The sequence below is a fragment of the Leopardus geoffroyi genome, chromosome B3 (assembly GCF_018350155.1).
Source record: "Leopardus geoffroyi isolate Oge1 chromosome B3, O.geoffroyi_Oge1_pat1.0, whole genome shotgun sequence".
Taxonomy (NCBI): domain Eukaryota; kingdom Metazoa; phylum Chordata; class Mammalia; order Carnivora; family Felidae; genus Leopardus; species Leopardus geoffroyi.
The window spans coordinates 122,266,411-122,282,330 of NC_059337.1; the positions used below are offsets into that span (position 1 = coordinate 122,266,411).

General features: G+C 39.5%; 1 protein-coding gene and 1 pseudogene across 1 annotated transcript in view; one reads left to right on the forward strand and one right to left on the reverse strand.

Annotated features, from left to right (window-relative positions):
- Positions 1 to 15,920, reverse strand: part of TMED8 (transmembrane p24 trafficking protein family member 8) — a 35,684-nt gene that overhangs the window by 17,608 nt on the left and 2,156 nt on the right. The window lies entirely within an intron of this gene.
- LOC123584136 lies at positions 7,412 to 8,006 on the forward strand (annotated as a pseudogene).

Consider the following 15,920-nt stretch of genomic DNA (forward strand, 5'->3'; position numbering starts at 1 on the left):
TTTCTTCTTGGGACGTAATAGAAAATACATATATTAGTCTCTGCCCCCGGTTCCTGGCACAGAACTCCAAAAATCCTGATGATTTCCTAAGTGAAAAGAGCAGTAGGAGCATGTTTTGTTCTAATACTTGGTCTTTGATTCTAGTTCCTGACACAGAGTTCATAAATCCCTTGGCATTTACTAGGTGTTAGTAGTGTCTTATGTTCTAATGAGGTGACTCTGGGTGGATGCCTGGATGGGGGCTGCTCACCAGAAAGACCAAGCCATGATCAGAGGCTTGGAATTGTGACCCCAGCCCCATTCTCCAGCGAGGGGAGAGGGGCTGGCAATGAAGTTAATGGTTGATCATACTGACGTGATACGACCTCCACAAAAACCCCCAAAGTACAGGGTTTGGAGAGCTTCTAGGTTGGCGAACACATCCATATCTTGGGAGGGTGACATACCCCAACTCCCAGGGGACAGAAGCTCCTGCACTCAGGATCCTCCTGACTTCACCCTCTGTATCTCTTCACCTGACTATTCATCTGTATCCTTTCTCATATCCTTTAATCAACTGGTAAATGTAAGTATCTCCCTGAGTTCTCTGAGCTGCTCTAGCAAATCATCAAATCCAAGGAGGGGGAGGTCATGGGAACCTCCAATTTATAGCCAAGTCAGCAGGCAATTGTGGGTAACCTGAGACCTACTATTTGAGACTGGCATCTAAAGTTGGCTGAGGAACAGTTTAATGGGACCAAGCCCTTAATCTGTGGGACGTAACACTATATATCCAGGTAGAGTGTCATAATTCAGTTAAATTGTAGGACACCCAGATGGTGTCACAGAATTGTTTGGTGTGAGGGAAAAACACCCACCTCTGGTGTCAGAAGTGCAGTGAGAGGCAGTCAGTGTGAGAGTAAAGTAGAAACTCAGAAGGACTAAGCTTTGTTTAAACCTCCCAACAAAGGAACTGAGTCTCAGACAATTGTCAAATGTTTCCCAGTTCTGTGAAGAGGCCCTTTTCACAGAGACAATGAGAATACAAAGTTCTCCCCCATGTTGACCTAAGTAAAATCTGTTTCCTACTAAGCCCTGCCCTTCTATCCTTCCTTGCAATATCCTTTCAAATATTTACAGCCTGCTATCATCTTTCCTGCAAATTCCTCCTCAGGCTGACCATTTCCAGTTCTTTCAATCATCCCTCAGACGACCTCTGACCACACTGGCCTTGTTCTGTTGTTCCTCTTTGTTCCACTTAAAGTAAGGGACTTGGGGCACCTGGGTGGCTCAGTCGGTTGAGGATCTGACTTCAGCTCAGGTCATGATCTTGCAGTTCGTGAGTTCGAGCTCCGTGTCAGGCTCTGTGCTGACAGCTGGGAGCCTGGAGTCTGCTTCAGATTCTGTGTGTGTGTGTGTGTGTGTGTGTGTGTGTGTGTGTGTGTCTGCCCCTTCCCCGCTCGCACTCTGTCTCTCTCTCTCAAAAATAAACATTAAAAAAAATTTTTAAACTCCTACAACTCAATAGGAACAATCCAAATAACAATCCACTAACAATCCAATAACCCGATTTAAAAATGGGCTAAAGACTGAAATACACATTTCTCCAAAAAAGACATCTAGATGCCCAACAAGTATATGAAAAGATGCTCAGCATCACTAATCATCAGGAAATGCAAATCAAAACCACAAAAAATGAAGTATCACCTTACCCTGTTAGGATAGCTATTATTAAAAAACAAAAACAAAAACAAAAACACAGCAAGATAAGCATTGGAGAGGATGTGTAGAAATTGGAACCCTTGAATCTACATGAGAATGTAAAATGGTGAAGCCACTATGGACAACAGTAGTATAAAGATTCCTCAAAAAATTAAAAATAGAATTACCATATCATCTACCAATCCCATTTCTAGGTATTCATCCAAAAAAATTTAAATCAGGATCTCGAAGAGATTAGGACTCCAATGTTTCAGTGTGACACTAGTCACAATAGCCAAAATGTGGTAACAACTTAACTGTCCACTGACAGATGAATGGGTAAAGAAAATGTGGCAGGGGTGCCTGGCTGGCTCAGCCAATAGAGCACACGACTCTTAACCTCGGGGTCATGAGTTCAAGCCCCACATTGGGCATGGAGCCTCCTTAAAAACGTGGCAGTTTATGGGGCGCCTGGGTGGCGCAGTCGGTTAAGCTTCCGACTTCAGCCAGGTCACGATCTCGCGGTCCGTGAGTTCGAGCCCCGCGTCAGGCTCTGGGCTGATGGCTCAGAGCCTGGAGCCTGTTTCCGATTCTGTGTCTCCCTCTCTCTCTGCCCCTCCCCCGTTCATGCTCTGTCTCTCTCTGTCCCAAAAATAAAAAAAAAAAAAAAAAAAAAAAAAAAAAAACACGTTGAAAAAAAAAAAAACGTGGCAGTTTAAAAAAAATATGGTATACACACACACACAATGGAATATTATAATATTCTTTAAAGAGAAGGAAATTCTGCAACATGTGATTACATGGATGAACCTTAAGAACATTATGCTAAGTAAGCCAGTCACAGAAGGATACATATTGCACAATTCCACTTATATGAGGTATCTAAAATAACCAAACTCACAAAACCAGAGAGTAGAATGATGTTTGTCAGGGCATGGGAGGAGAGGGAAATGGGGAGTTGCTAGTCAATGGGTATAAAGTCTTAAGTATATAAGATGAATAAGTTCCAGAGATCTGCTGTACAATATTGTGCCAATAATTAACAATACTGTATTGTACACAAAAAAATTTTAAGGAAATATTTAGAAGCACTTCACAGAAATAAAAAGAATGAACATTAGTAAAATAAACAAAGGAAACACCATGCCAGTTCGGTGTGTACAGCAAGTTCAGCGTGTCCCGCCAATTTAACTCATTATTTAATGAATTCCTAACAAGTGGCTGGCCCCACACCAGATACTCGAGACGATGCACTAAAGCAGACACAGTTCTGGCCCTCATGAAGCGTTTGGTCTAGCAGGGCAGACTGTGAAGGGCCCTCATCCCACAGATGATCAAGAATTTTAAGCTTAAATTTCAGCTAGGAAATGACATGATCAAATTTATATTTTTTGGTAGAATTCTATAGCAGCTGTTGGTAAGATGGATTTTGCCAGATCAGATGGGAGGCCTTTGCCCAGTTCACGAGAGATAATGAGGACCTAATAGTGATAGCTGAGAAAGAGTAGAGACGACTCTCTTAGAAAATCATTAGGTGGTCAAGTTTGTTTTCAGGATGCCCATGCTGGTGACGCTTATTTTCTTTATTTATATATATATATTTATGCATGCTCTTGGCTTCAGAGTAGATTCCCATAATTCATCACTTACATAAAACACCCATTGCTCATCCAGCAAATTCCCTCCTCAATGCCCATCACCCATTTTCCCCGCCCCCACCCCACCCTTCACTATATGTTCACAAACCATCTGTGACATATTCTAGAACTTTGCTGAGAAGGTGCATCAAGTTTAATGGTCTACATTAAACCATGGTCTACTGGTCTAAACAATGGTCTACTGGATTCTAATCTGTTCTTCCCTTTGGATAACTGATATATAGGTTCATTACTAGTCCCTGACATTCCTCAAAGATAGCACACAAGGGACGCCTGGGTGGCGCAGTCGGTTAAGTGTCCGACTTCAGCCAGGTCACGATCTCGCGGTCCGTGAGTTCGAGCCCCGCGTCAGGCTCTGGGCTGATGGCTCAGAGCCTGGAGCCTGTTTCCAATTCTGTGTCTCCCTCTCTCTCTGCCCCTCCCCCGTTCATGCTCTGTCTCTCTCTGTCCCCAAAAAAAATAAATAAACGTTGAAAAAAAAAAAAAAAAGATAGCACACAATTACATTTGCAGATTCTTTCAGGACCCCAGATGTGGTAGTCATCTGTCAATCTTTTGGCTTTCAAATATCCAACCTTCTCCTGGAGGGGATGGACTTTGTAAACAGTGAACAATGGAAGTCAGAATGGAAGATTCTTCTTTTTCCAGCCCCCGGGAAATTAGGGAACAGGCACATGACCTAAAATATTCCCACCAAGAATTTGAACTAGGAGTGGCACAAAAGAGAATTCATCTAGTGGCAGCCAGAGAGCCCTAACCAAATTGTTCTTGCTGCTTAGCCTCTGGATTGGCCTACTCCTCAGTTTTCCAACAATATGATGGGCCTCCTTTATCCTTGCAATAAGCCACTTTCTGCTTAAAGCAGCCAAAATTAGTTTGTACTGCTTGTAACCAAGAACTCTGACCAAAATACCTAGATAGTATTTGCGTAGGTCCAGAAATCTGAACTTAAAGTAGCCAGACATCCTATCTTCATTCTGATTATCTTTATTATTACAGCCAAGACTTAGTGATCTTTACTATATGCCAATTACTTTCTAAGCATTTTGCAGGCAGCATCTTTTTGAATTCTCACTTAATCTCACTGAAGTTGATACTAACATTACTTCCTTTTTATCACTCAAGAAATTGAGGCTCAACAAAATCAAGTTAACTTGCCCAAGATGACCAGCAAATAGGAATAGAAGTGACAGAAGTTCAGGCAGTACACGTCCAAAGCTAGCACTCTTAATAACTAGATTATACACTGACACCTCTTCAAATCTTTATTGTGAAATAGAACATAGAGAAAATTACACAAAAATGTGCAGCTCAATAAATTATTACAAAGGAAACATGCAAACTACTACCTAGGCAAGAAACAGATCAATCCTAGCACTCCTGAAGCCCCACTCATGATCCTCCCAAACATTACCTGCTCCCTTCTTCCATAACCATTGTCCTAACTTACAGAATCATTTCCCTGCTTTTCTTTATAGCCAGACCACCTAAATATGTATTCCTAGTGTTACTTCATTCTGCCTGAATGTAAAGGGGAATAATTTCCATGTAAAGGGAAACAATGCAGAATATTTTAAAACAAGCCTCTTTCACTCAACGTTATGTCTGAAGGACTTAACTATGGGGGCACCTGAGTGGCTCATTCGGTTAAGTGTCCGACTCTTGGTTTGGCTCAGGTCATGATTCCATGATTTGTAAGTTGGAGCCCCACATCAGGCTCTATGCTGCCCACAAGAGCCTGCTTGGGATTCTCACTCTCTCTCTCTCTCTCCCCCTCTCTTTCTGCCCCTCCCCTGCTCATGCTCCCACTCTCTCTCTCTCTCTCAAAATAAATAAACTTAAAAAAAAAAAAAAAAAAGAGGGGCACCTGAGTCGGTTAAGCAGCCAACTTCAGCTTGGAATGATCTCACGGTTCGTGGATTCGAGCCCTGCATTGGGTTCTGTGCTGACAGCTCAGAGCCTAGAGCCTACTTTGGATGCTCTCTGTCTGCCCCTCCCCTGCTCATGTTCTGTCTCTCTCAAAAATAAACATCAAAAACATTAGAAAAAAAAAAGAGAAAGACTTAACTATGTTGTTGTGGGTAAGTTTGTTCATTTTCATTGCTATATAATATTCCATGAATATACCATAATTCATTAATATACCATTGATGAAATTTGGGTTCTATGTTTTGGGCCATTATGATTAATGCTAACTTATCAATATACCATTGATGAAGTCTGGGTTCTTTCTAAGTTTTTAGCTATTATGAATAATGCTGCTATGAATATTCTTGTTCATGTCTCTTGGTACACATGTGCATACATTTATTTTGTAATAAACCAGAAATGGAATGGTTGAGTAATAGAAATCTGAATAAACTTTTATAGAGAATGCCAAACTATTTTCCAAAGGGGTTGTACCAAATATGCACTCGTGCTGGTATTGAAGAATATTCCCATTATTCTGTAGCCTCTGCAATACTTGGTCATAGTAATAGTTTTTATTTGGGCCATTCTGATTGGTGTATGCTCATTTAGTTTGCATATCACTGATGACTTATCATGTTTCTCAGCCATTTGGAAATCCTCTTTTATAAAATGCCTGTTCAAGTCTCTTCCCTATTTTACTGTTGGGTTGGTTTTTTTTTTAACAAAATGATCCTTTATTGAAATATTTTCCTTTGTAGTTCTCAACTAGCTGAGCATTCCACTGTACCACTGTTGATGTCATCTATAATGCCATGAGGGTGACGGCCATCAACATCACAGCTCACAGTCTGGTGGTCCCTAGGATCTCTTTAATGGTTCCAGACAGTTCTCTAACTAAAAGATGGGTGCCTCCTCTGTCCAGCAATGACGACAATCTCATCAAAACTGACATTTCCATTGTGCTTAATATTCTTCTGTTTCTTTTTATATCTTGGCAGTTCCTTGAGGGCTTCAATAATGAGGGCAGACACAGAAAGTACCACCTCAATCTGGGCCTATCCATCTTGGTCATTTTCATTGTAATCCTCAGACCCTTCCAATCACTGGTTGCTTTGGCTACGTCATTATCAACCTTTCTAGGAGAAAGATTTAGGAAGCCAATCTTGGGGCCAGGGAAGATGTAGCACCAACCTCCACACTGGTGCACCTCAGGTACATGACTTTGATCTCGTTGGGGTCAAATTTAGGTGGCATGGTGGAAGCAGCTGGAGTCAGATGACCCTGGATTAAGGACAGCTACAGAAAATTACACCTTGGCCACCTCCAAGCCAAAAGCTGAAAGCTGGATTGTCTTTTTATTTACTTATAAGAGTTCTAAATACAAACCTTTTGTTAATTACATGTGTTACAAATACCTGCTTCCACTCTGTGATACACCTTTTCACTCTTAATGGTATCCTTTGAACCAAAGTTCTTCATTTTAATGTGTAGTCAAAATATATCACTCTTTTCCTTTATTAGCCCTTCATGTGTCCTGTTTGAGATGTCTTTCCCTATGCTGAGAACAATATATTCTTCTAAATTATCTTTTAGGAGCATATTGTATTGCTTTTCACATGTTGGTGTGCAAAATCCAACTAGAGTTGATTTTTTGTGTGTGTGCTGTGAGGTAAGGATCAAGTTTCTTTTCTTTCCCTTCTTTCCTTTCTCTTAGGATATTCAATAGTCCCAGCAACATTTACCATTCTTTCCTCACTATTCTGCAGTACAATCTCGGTTGCAAATTAAAGATTTTGTTTCTAGGCTTTTGTTCCATTCCTAGGACCTAGTAAACTATTTTGTAAAAGCTTTAAAATAAATCTTGATACCCTGATAGAGCAAATCTTTCCATCTTGTTCTCAGAGTATTTTTATATACGCTATTTATGGCCTTTCATTCCTATATATACTTTTTAGAACTAGCTTGTCAAATTCCATGCAAAAAAAACCATCAAAACCCCACTGGGATTTTTACTGGGATTGTATTTTATTTATATATCAAGTTGGGGAGAACTGACATCTTTACAATATTGAGTCTTTCAATATAGGAATATCATACATCTTTCCATTTATTTATTATTTCATTTCTCTCAATAATTACGGGGTTTCAGCCACAGAAATGAGATGACAAAGGTGACATCATCATTTGGAAAGCATCGCAATAAGACACACATGTTGTGGCGCCACTGTGGCTCTAAGGCCTACCACCTTTGGAAGTCAATCTGCGGCAAATGTGTCTATCCTGCCAAGCGGAAGAGAAAGTATAACTGGAGTGCCAAGACCAAAAGACAAAATAATACTGGGCCAGCTGAACAAGGCACCTAAAAACTATGCTTCAGGTTCAGGCCTGGATTCTGTAAAGGAACAACACCTAAACCCAAGAGGGCAGCTAATGTGGCATCCAGTTCATCTCAAGGATTTCAACATTTAGTCACACAATAGATGTTCTGGTTTCAAAAATAAAATAGTAACAATGTACTATAATCTTCTGCACAAAGGCTTTGCACATATTTTGTGAGATTTATTTCCAGGTATTTGAACTTTCTTTAATCTACGGTAAATAGTACTTTTATATATTTTTAACTTCATTTGATAGGCATTTGATAGGCATACTTCATTTGATTGTGCTTCACTTTATTGCACTTTGCACATATTGCAATTTTTTAACTTTATTTTTGAGAGAAAAAGAAAGCATGAGTGGGAGAGGGGCAGAGAAGGAGGGAAAGAGAGAGAATCCCAAGCAGGTTCCACAATGTCAGTTCAGAGCCCAATGCGGGGTTTGAACCCAAAAACCGCGAGATCATGACCTGAGCGGAAGTCAGACACTTAACCGACTGGGCCACCCAGGTGCCCCAGTTACTGCATTTTTGACAAACTGAAGGCTCATGGCAACCCTGTGCCAAGCAAGTTTATCAGCACCATTTTCCAACAGTATTTGCTCACTTCACGTCTGTGTCACATTTTGATAATTCTTGCAATATTTCAAACTTCTTCGTTACTATATTTGTTACAGTGATCCATGATCAGGGATTACACCTCTGCTGAAAGCTCAGATGACGGTTAGCATTTTTTAGCAATATTTTTTAAAATTTAAGGTATTACTTTTTTAAGACATGGCTGTGATTGCACATTTAATAGACTATGGTGTAAACATAACTTTTATATACACTGAGAAACAAAAAAACTTCATTTCAGATGCTTTATTGCGATATTTGCTTTACTTCAGTGGTCTGGAACTGAACCTGCAATATCTCTGATGTATGTTTGTATATGTAAGTGCAAGGAAATTTTGCATACTGACTCTACACCCAGTAATCTAGCTAAACTTATTCTAATAATTTATGTGTAGATTCTTCTGGATTTTCCATGTACATAGCCATCATCTGCAAACAACAGATTTAACAGGGTTCCTTTCTAATCCTCATATATTTTTTTTCTTGTCAAACTGTATTAGCTAGAATATCCAATAAAAGTGGTGAAAGTGGGTACCCTGTCTTATTCCCAATCTCAAGAGGAAAACTTTCAAATCTCACCATTAAGTTTGATGCTGCTTATAGGGTTTTTGTAGAGACATGCTTTATCCAATTAAGGAAGTTTTCTTTTAGTTTGCTAAGAGTTTTGAATCATAAGTGGAGGGTAAATTTCATCACTTTTTTCTGCATTAAGCTGATCATTTTTATCCCCTAATATATTAAAATGATGATTTACACTTACTTTTAAAGAATGTTAAAATGACTTTGCATTCCTGAAAAAAACCCAACTGGGTCATATATATTGCTGGATTTAGTCTGCTAATATTTTGCTCATGACTTTTTGCATCTATATTAATGAGTGAGATGAAATTGTGATTTTCCTTTCATCTGGGATCATTTTTATTCTGCCTGAAGAATTCAATTGTTCCTTAAGTGCCAGTCTGCAGGCTGACAAGTCCTGTATCTGATTATCTGAAAATATCTTTCTTTTACCTTCATTCCTTTTTTTTTTTTTTTGATGAGTACTTTTTTTTGAGAGAGAGAGAGAGGGTGCAAGTGAGTGAGGGGCAGAGAGAGAGAGAGAGAGAGAGAGAGAGGGAGAGAGAGAGGCAGGGCTTACCCAAAGTGGGGCTCAAGCTCACCCAACATGGGGTACAAGTTCACCAAGCATGGGACTCAAACGCATGAACTGTAAGATCATGACCTGAGCCAAAGTCAGATGCTTATCCAACTAAGCCACTCAGGCACCCTACCTTCATTCTCAAAGACTATTTTCTTGGTGATGCCGGGATGTCTCAGTCAGTTAAGCATCTGACTCTTGATTTCAGCTCAAGTTGATTCCAGAGTTGTGGGATCGAGCCCCGAATCAGGGTCTGCACTGAGTGTGGAACCTGCTTAAGATTCTCTTTCTCTCTCTCTCTCTCTCTCTCTCTCTCTCCCTCTGCCCCTTTCCCCCACTCACACGCTCTAAAATTAAAAAAAAAAAAAAGACTATTTTCCTGAAAAAAAACATCTATATTGGTATCTTCTTTCAATAATCTAGCTTCTACTGCCCTGTGCAGAAGTCAGCTGTTGGTCTAATTACTATTCTTTTGAAAGCAAACTGTAATTTTTCTCTGGCTACTTTTTTCTCTCTGCTTTGGTTTTATAGCAAGTTTAACTTAATGTATACCTACTGTAGATTTCATTGTACTTATCCTGCTTGGGATACACAGGACTTCTTAAATCTGTGCATTCTGTTAGCTTTGGAAAATTCAGATTTATTATCTCATCAAACATTGCTTCTGTCCATTCTGGCTCTCCTCGCCTTCTGGGACTCCAATTACACAAATGTTAGACCTTCTCACCATACCATCTATGTCTTTTACCTCTTTCCTGAATTTTCCATGGTTGCATTTTTACATATTTCCTTCTGGATATTTTCTTCTTTTTTTATGACCAAGTTCACTATTCTCTCTTCAGGTGTAGTAACTTTTTGCTAAACCTATTAATGGAGTTTTAAATTTTCATCTGTATGTTTCAATTATACAATTTCTATTTGGTTCTATTTTTATAAATTTCAGTTCTTTGCCAAATTTCTGAAACTTGTCTTTGATCTCAAACATAATAAATATAATTATGTTTCAGTCTGGTGCCCCTTGGGATCTATTTTTACTGTCTGTTGTTTCTTTTGATTTTTGTTCATGTTATCTCTTCTCAGGAATCCGGTCATTTATGATATGTGCCAGAAAACTGTTCTCACAAAATTGTTTGAAGAAATCATCTGAAGCCTAATCTGAATGAGACTTCAGAGATGTGGCTTTGCTTCTTCCACATACCTGGAGGCACTAGCAGCCTGAGGGTACCTTAACCCAATTTCATGAACTTAGATTTTTCCGAAGGTGAGCTGTAATCCCTGCAACGGTGTACTTCTGATTTACCCCTACTTCCAGAACGTGGCCTTTCATAGTCCCAACCTAGAGAAAACGGGATTCACCAGGGTTCCCCCCACTTGGTTCTGAACATTAATGCTTGTTGCTTTAGTCCAGAGAAGCACATTCACAACCTTGACAAGCCTCCCCACTCAAGAATCCAGCACATGCCACCAGAGGAGAAAGGACCCCCAAAATGGACTCTCATCCTTGAACTTCTATCTTTATACTTCTGCCCTCACATTGATTACAGCCTGGTAATTCTTCATTATCTAGCTAGCTCCCCAGGATCTTCAAGCAAATATTTATATGTTGACAATTATTTTCTAATTGTCCCCAATGGGAGAATTGATCTGATTACCTAGTCTGCCATTACTCAAAACAGAAAGCAACATTGCCTCTTTACCTTTTTCAGTTTGAAAATACCTTACTGAATAAGATGGAAACCAAATAGAAATTTTAAAAGTCTGCCTTCTTTCTGGCACTGGCTAACAGTATCAGCTGATCTAAGCAGTGGTTCTATCCCCCTTTGATTTATCCTTGGGTGTGAATGAAATTACCACAAAAATAATGAAAGGCAGTAGTGGACAGAGTAACAAAAAATTAACCCCTAAGGAGACTTATAACCTGTATTTCATAAAAAATTCATCAGAGAGAAAAAGGCCCAGAAAGGGTCAATTCCTGATGAGCACAAAGGTAATAGAGATGTCTCTTACAATATAAGAACAGTGAAAAAATCTCATGACCCATTTGCGTGTATTTTTTCTGAATAGGTAATATAGCCACATAATTCAAAATTCAAAAAGCGTGAAAGTATACAGGGGAAATTTCCACTCATCTCAGTCCCCACCTCCCAAAGCAACCAATGTTATTAGGTTTTATACAGTCTCCCAGAGATACTATACACACATTAAGTGTGTGCATATATATTCTTTTTTATACAAATAATGAGGATATTAAACATACTTTGCTTTTTCCATTTATATCTCAGAGATCTTTCCGTAACTATATATTAAAAGCTTTCTCATTTTCCTCTACAGCTGATTAATATTTCATTGGCTGGATATTCCATAATTTATTTAACCAGTTCCCTATTGATGGACATCGATGTCCTTTCTAACCTTTCGCCATTACAAACCATCCTATATATAATAACCTTAAGTCTGTGTCATTAAACAGGCACAAGAAAAATCTAGAGGATAAATTCCTGGAAGGAATGGATCAATGAGGGCATATACTATAATTTTGATGGATATTGGCAAATTGCCCTCCACAGCATTTGTGTCAATTTACACTCCTAACAGCAACGCACAAAAGTATTTGTTCCTGCACAACAGTGAGACACCAAGTTGCCCAGAGTATTTATGATTTCCATGTCCCTTATCATAAATTAGGTTGAGCATTTTTCATATGCTAAGAGCCACTTCTCAGAGCATCTTAATAGCTCAATGTATGCAGGAGAAAAAAGTAAAAAGAGATAGTGCTCTTGATTTTTAAGGTTAAAGGTACATGCTAAATTATGTAAGAGCTACTGGTAAAACAACATGTAACTAGATTCAGAGAGCTAGGAAGTAAGAAAAGGAGAAAGAAATACTTAAGTTTATTTCCAGAAGTATCAAGTGTGGAAGATGCAGTCCTGCTATAGAGAGAGAAAACAATTACAAACACAGCTTTTCAAGTTTCCTAAATTTATTTAATGAAATTTAGACCACTATAAAGAAGAAAAAGCCATGTTTTCCTATAGGACAGCTTTTTTTTTTTTTAATTTTTTTTTTTCAACGTTTATTTATTTTTGGGACAGAGAGAGACAGAGCATGAACGGGGGAGGGGCAGAGAGAGAGGGAGACACAGAATCGGAAACAGGCTCCAGGCTCTGAGCCATCAGCCCAGAGCCCGACGCGGGGCTCGAACTCACGGACCGCGAGATCGTGACCTGGTTGAAGTCGGATGCTTAACCGACTGCGCCACCCAGGCGCCCCGCTATAGGACAGCTTTTAATATGTCAGCCAAATATAGACAAATTCTACAAGCATTCCTCGAAGAGACCAGAGAAACCAGGACAGGTTTTGCAAATTTAGATGGTATATGGGAATGGGGGGGGGGAGGGTGTTAATGGGTATATATTTATTTCAACACACATTAGGAAAAGTTGACACATCAAAATAGTAACAGCACAGATACCATTTAGAATGAAACAAAAATTTTAATGTCATTTAAAGAAAAAATAATAACCAAATAATTTTGGAATGTATTCTCTAACATGGCAAAAATCATGACTGTGATACCTGCACAGCCGAAGTCTTGGAAACAATGGGCAGAGAAAGGAAAATGGAAGCTCAGGAATAATTAAATTTATAATTGATAGCCCCTAAAGCAAGGTAAAGAGGGAAAAAAAGAAACTTTCCTATGATTTCTTTTATATTTGACAATATTTAAAATACTAATTTTCGGGGCGCCTGGGTGGCTCAGGTCGCGATCTTGCGGTCCGCGGGTTCAAGCCCCGCGTCGGGCTCTGGGCTGATGGCTCAGAGCCTGGAGCCTGCTACGGATTCTGTGTCTCCTTCTCTCTCTCTGCCCCTCCCCCCGTTCATGCTGTGTCTCTCTCTGTCTCAAAAATAAATAAACGTTAAAAAAAATTTAAAAAAAAATAAAAATAAAAAAAAAATAAAATAAAATACTAATTTTCTTCCTGTTACCAGAATATGGTTTCAAACATTCTGATCATGTTTCAGATTTAAATTTATGGTGTACCTTGTACTTTCTCTACAAAGAGAACCAAAAAAGTGTTTTTTTCCTAAAGCATTTGAATATCAGGTCAGAGTTCTTTAGAACAGGTCTCATAGGACTTCCCCTTCACTAAACAGGCTGCAAAGGCATAATTAGCCTGGCCTTTTAGATTCAAGGGCAGAGGAACCAAAAGCAGGTTATGTGGTTAAAGACTCAAGAGGCTTAAATAAAAAGAAACCGGCTGAATTTACATTCCAACCAAATCCAGAGACCATGTGGTCCAATTTTTTGTCAGTCCTTATGAGCGAAATAAGCTCTTAAGTGGTCATTCATATTACAAACTTTGGGTTATGGAATGAATTACGACAGGACTAATTGGCTATCTCAACACAAAAACACAACTACTATCAGAAAAAAAAATTACCACAGGCAGACAAATTTCTTCCATTTTGATATAAAACTGCAGTAGAAAACCAAAACACTATAGGGGCTCTTTGGCATAAATTTCCACTCTTTTGCTCTATGCAATATGGTAGCCACCAATTTTTCAATTCCAATGTAAATTGAAATAGCCACAGTAGGCAACATTTCCATCCCTGCAGAAAAACTGCACTGCTCAAAGACCTACATAAGAATCATGAACAAGTTCACATGACCTGTTTATAGTCCTTAGCATCTCAGTACCTCAATAGCTCTCAGGGTCATATACACCAAACCAAGTACTGCTGCTAACTTCAAGGTCATAACAGATTTGCCCTTTATTTTCCACAAAGCTCAATAAGTTAAAAAAAAAAAAAAAAAAGTCTGTTCTTAAGTGATGCAATATGTATACCTCAGAGAGTTACACTATATAAAGAGCAGTAGCCCTCTCCTCTTGGGGACTAAAGGACCCAGGTGCCCCAAATAAAAGATTATTAAAAACAATTACAGTTCACAAAACAATAAGAACGCTGTGGCCACTGCAGAGCTGAGTTCAGAAAAAATAAACAGTTTTCTTACTTCATCACTAAAACTTGAGCTAACATGAAGACACTCAAAAGGTACTTTCTGCAGAGAATATTATTAAAAAACAAGTTATAGTTACGATGGATAATTGTAGATTCCTGCTTTCAAGGAATAAGATACACCAAAAAATCAAAACCTTTAATTCAGGAACAACTGAATGTCCAAACTCATTTCTTAATTGCTGTTTTCCCTCTAAGAGAGGATGGCAGAAATCTTTCAATTTCATCCTTTCTTAGGCCTCCACTGCTTACTTATTGGATCATTTTCCAGAGGAAGGTGGCATAAGGATCCAATCAAACTCTTAATTTGAAGCAGTTTTTTAAGTTCATTCCCCAGGTTATACAACACTGAGCCAAGCCAGATACATGATTTCCACACTGCTTTGGAAACCCAGCTGCATGCTAACTCAAGGTTTCTCAAAGGAGCACTGCTGACATTTGGGGCCAGATAATTCTTCATTGTGGGGGCTGTCCCGTGCATTGCAGGGTGTTTAACAGCACCCCTGGCCTCTACCCACTAGGTATCAGTCATAGCCCTCCTACTCCTCCCCAACCCTAGTATCGACAATCAAAACATCCCGAGCATCCCTAGGCAAAATCAGTCCTGTTTGAGAACCACTGCTTGTCTTTCTTTCTTTTTTTTTTTTTTTTATGTTTATTTATTTTTGAGAAAGAGAGAGAGAGAGGGAGAGCGAGCGAACACGAGTAGGGGAGGGGCAGAGAGAGAGAGAGAGAAGGAGACACAGAATCTGAAGCAGACTCCAGGCTCTGAGCTGTCAGCAGAGAGCACAATGCAGGGCTCGAACTCACAGACCGTGAGGTCATGACCTGAGCCGAAGTCAAGCATTTAACCGAATGAGCTACCCAGGCGCCCGGAGAACCACTGCTTTAACCCAAGGAACATTCTTGAATATCTCAACCCTAATTCTTCATATGCATTTGGTGCTCCACCAAATCTCTGTGTTGAGACTTTGTCTCACAATCCAGCAAATATTTGTAGAACCTCTAGGACACATCAAGGGCTATAGGAGATAAAGAGACAAGACAGAGTTCCCTCAAGCAGATTTCTTGGGGTAAGTGCATAAAGAACTGTAGTATCACATTCAATTATATGTTTTGAATTGCTGATGTTTTTTCCAGTGGTACTCTTGTCTTACCAAACTAAAAACACCTTGAGGGCAAAGACCATAATCTGCTCTGGAACACCAATACTGGCTCAACAGCCAATAAAAACAAATGATTGTAAACTTCATCACAACAAGGTGACAATTTCCTATAGGCAGTAAAATCTCCACAGTTAACCTGGACAGTAAGTTAACCTCTCTCAGCTATAGTTTGTTCCCCTATAAAATGGGGAGGGGGCGCCTGGGTGGCTCAGGCAGTTGAGTGTCCGATGCTTGATTTAGGCTCAGGTTGTGGGATTGAGTCCCATGTCAGGCTCAGTGCTGAGCATGGAGGCTGCTTAAGATTCTCTCTCTCTCCCTCTGCCCCTCTCCCTTGCGCGCGCGTGCTCTCTCTC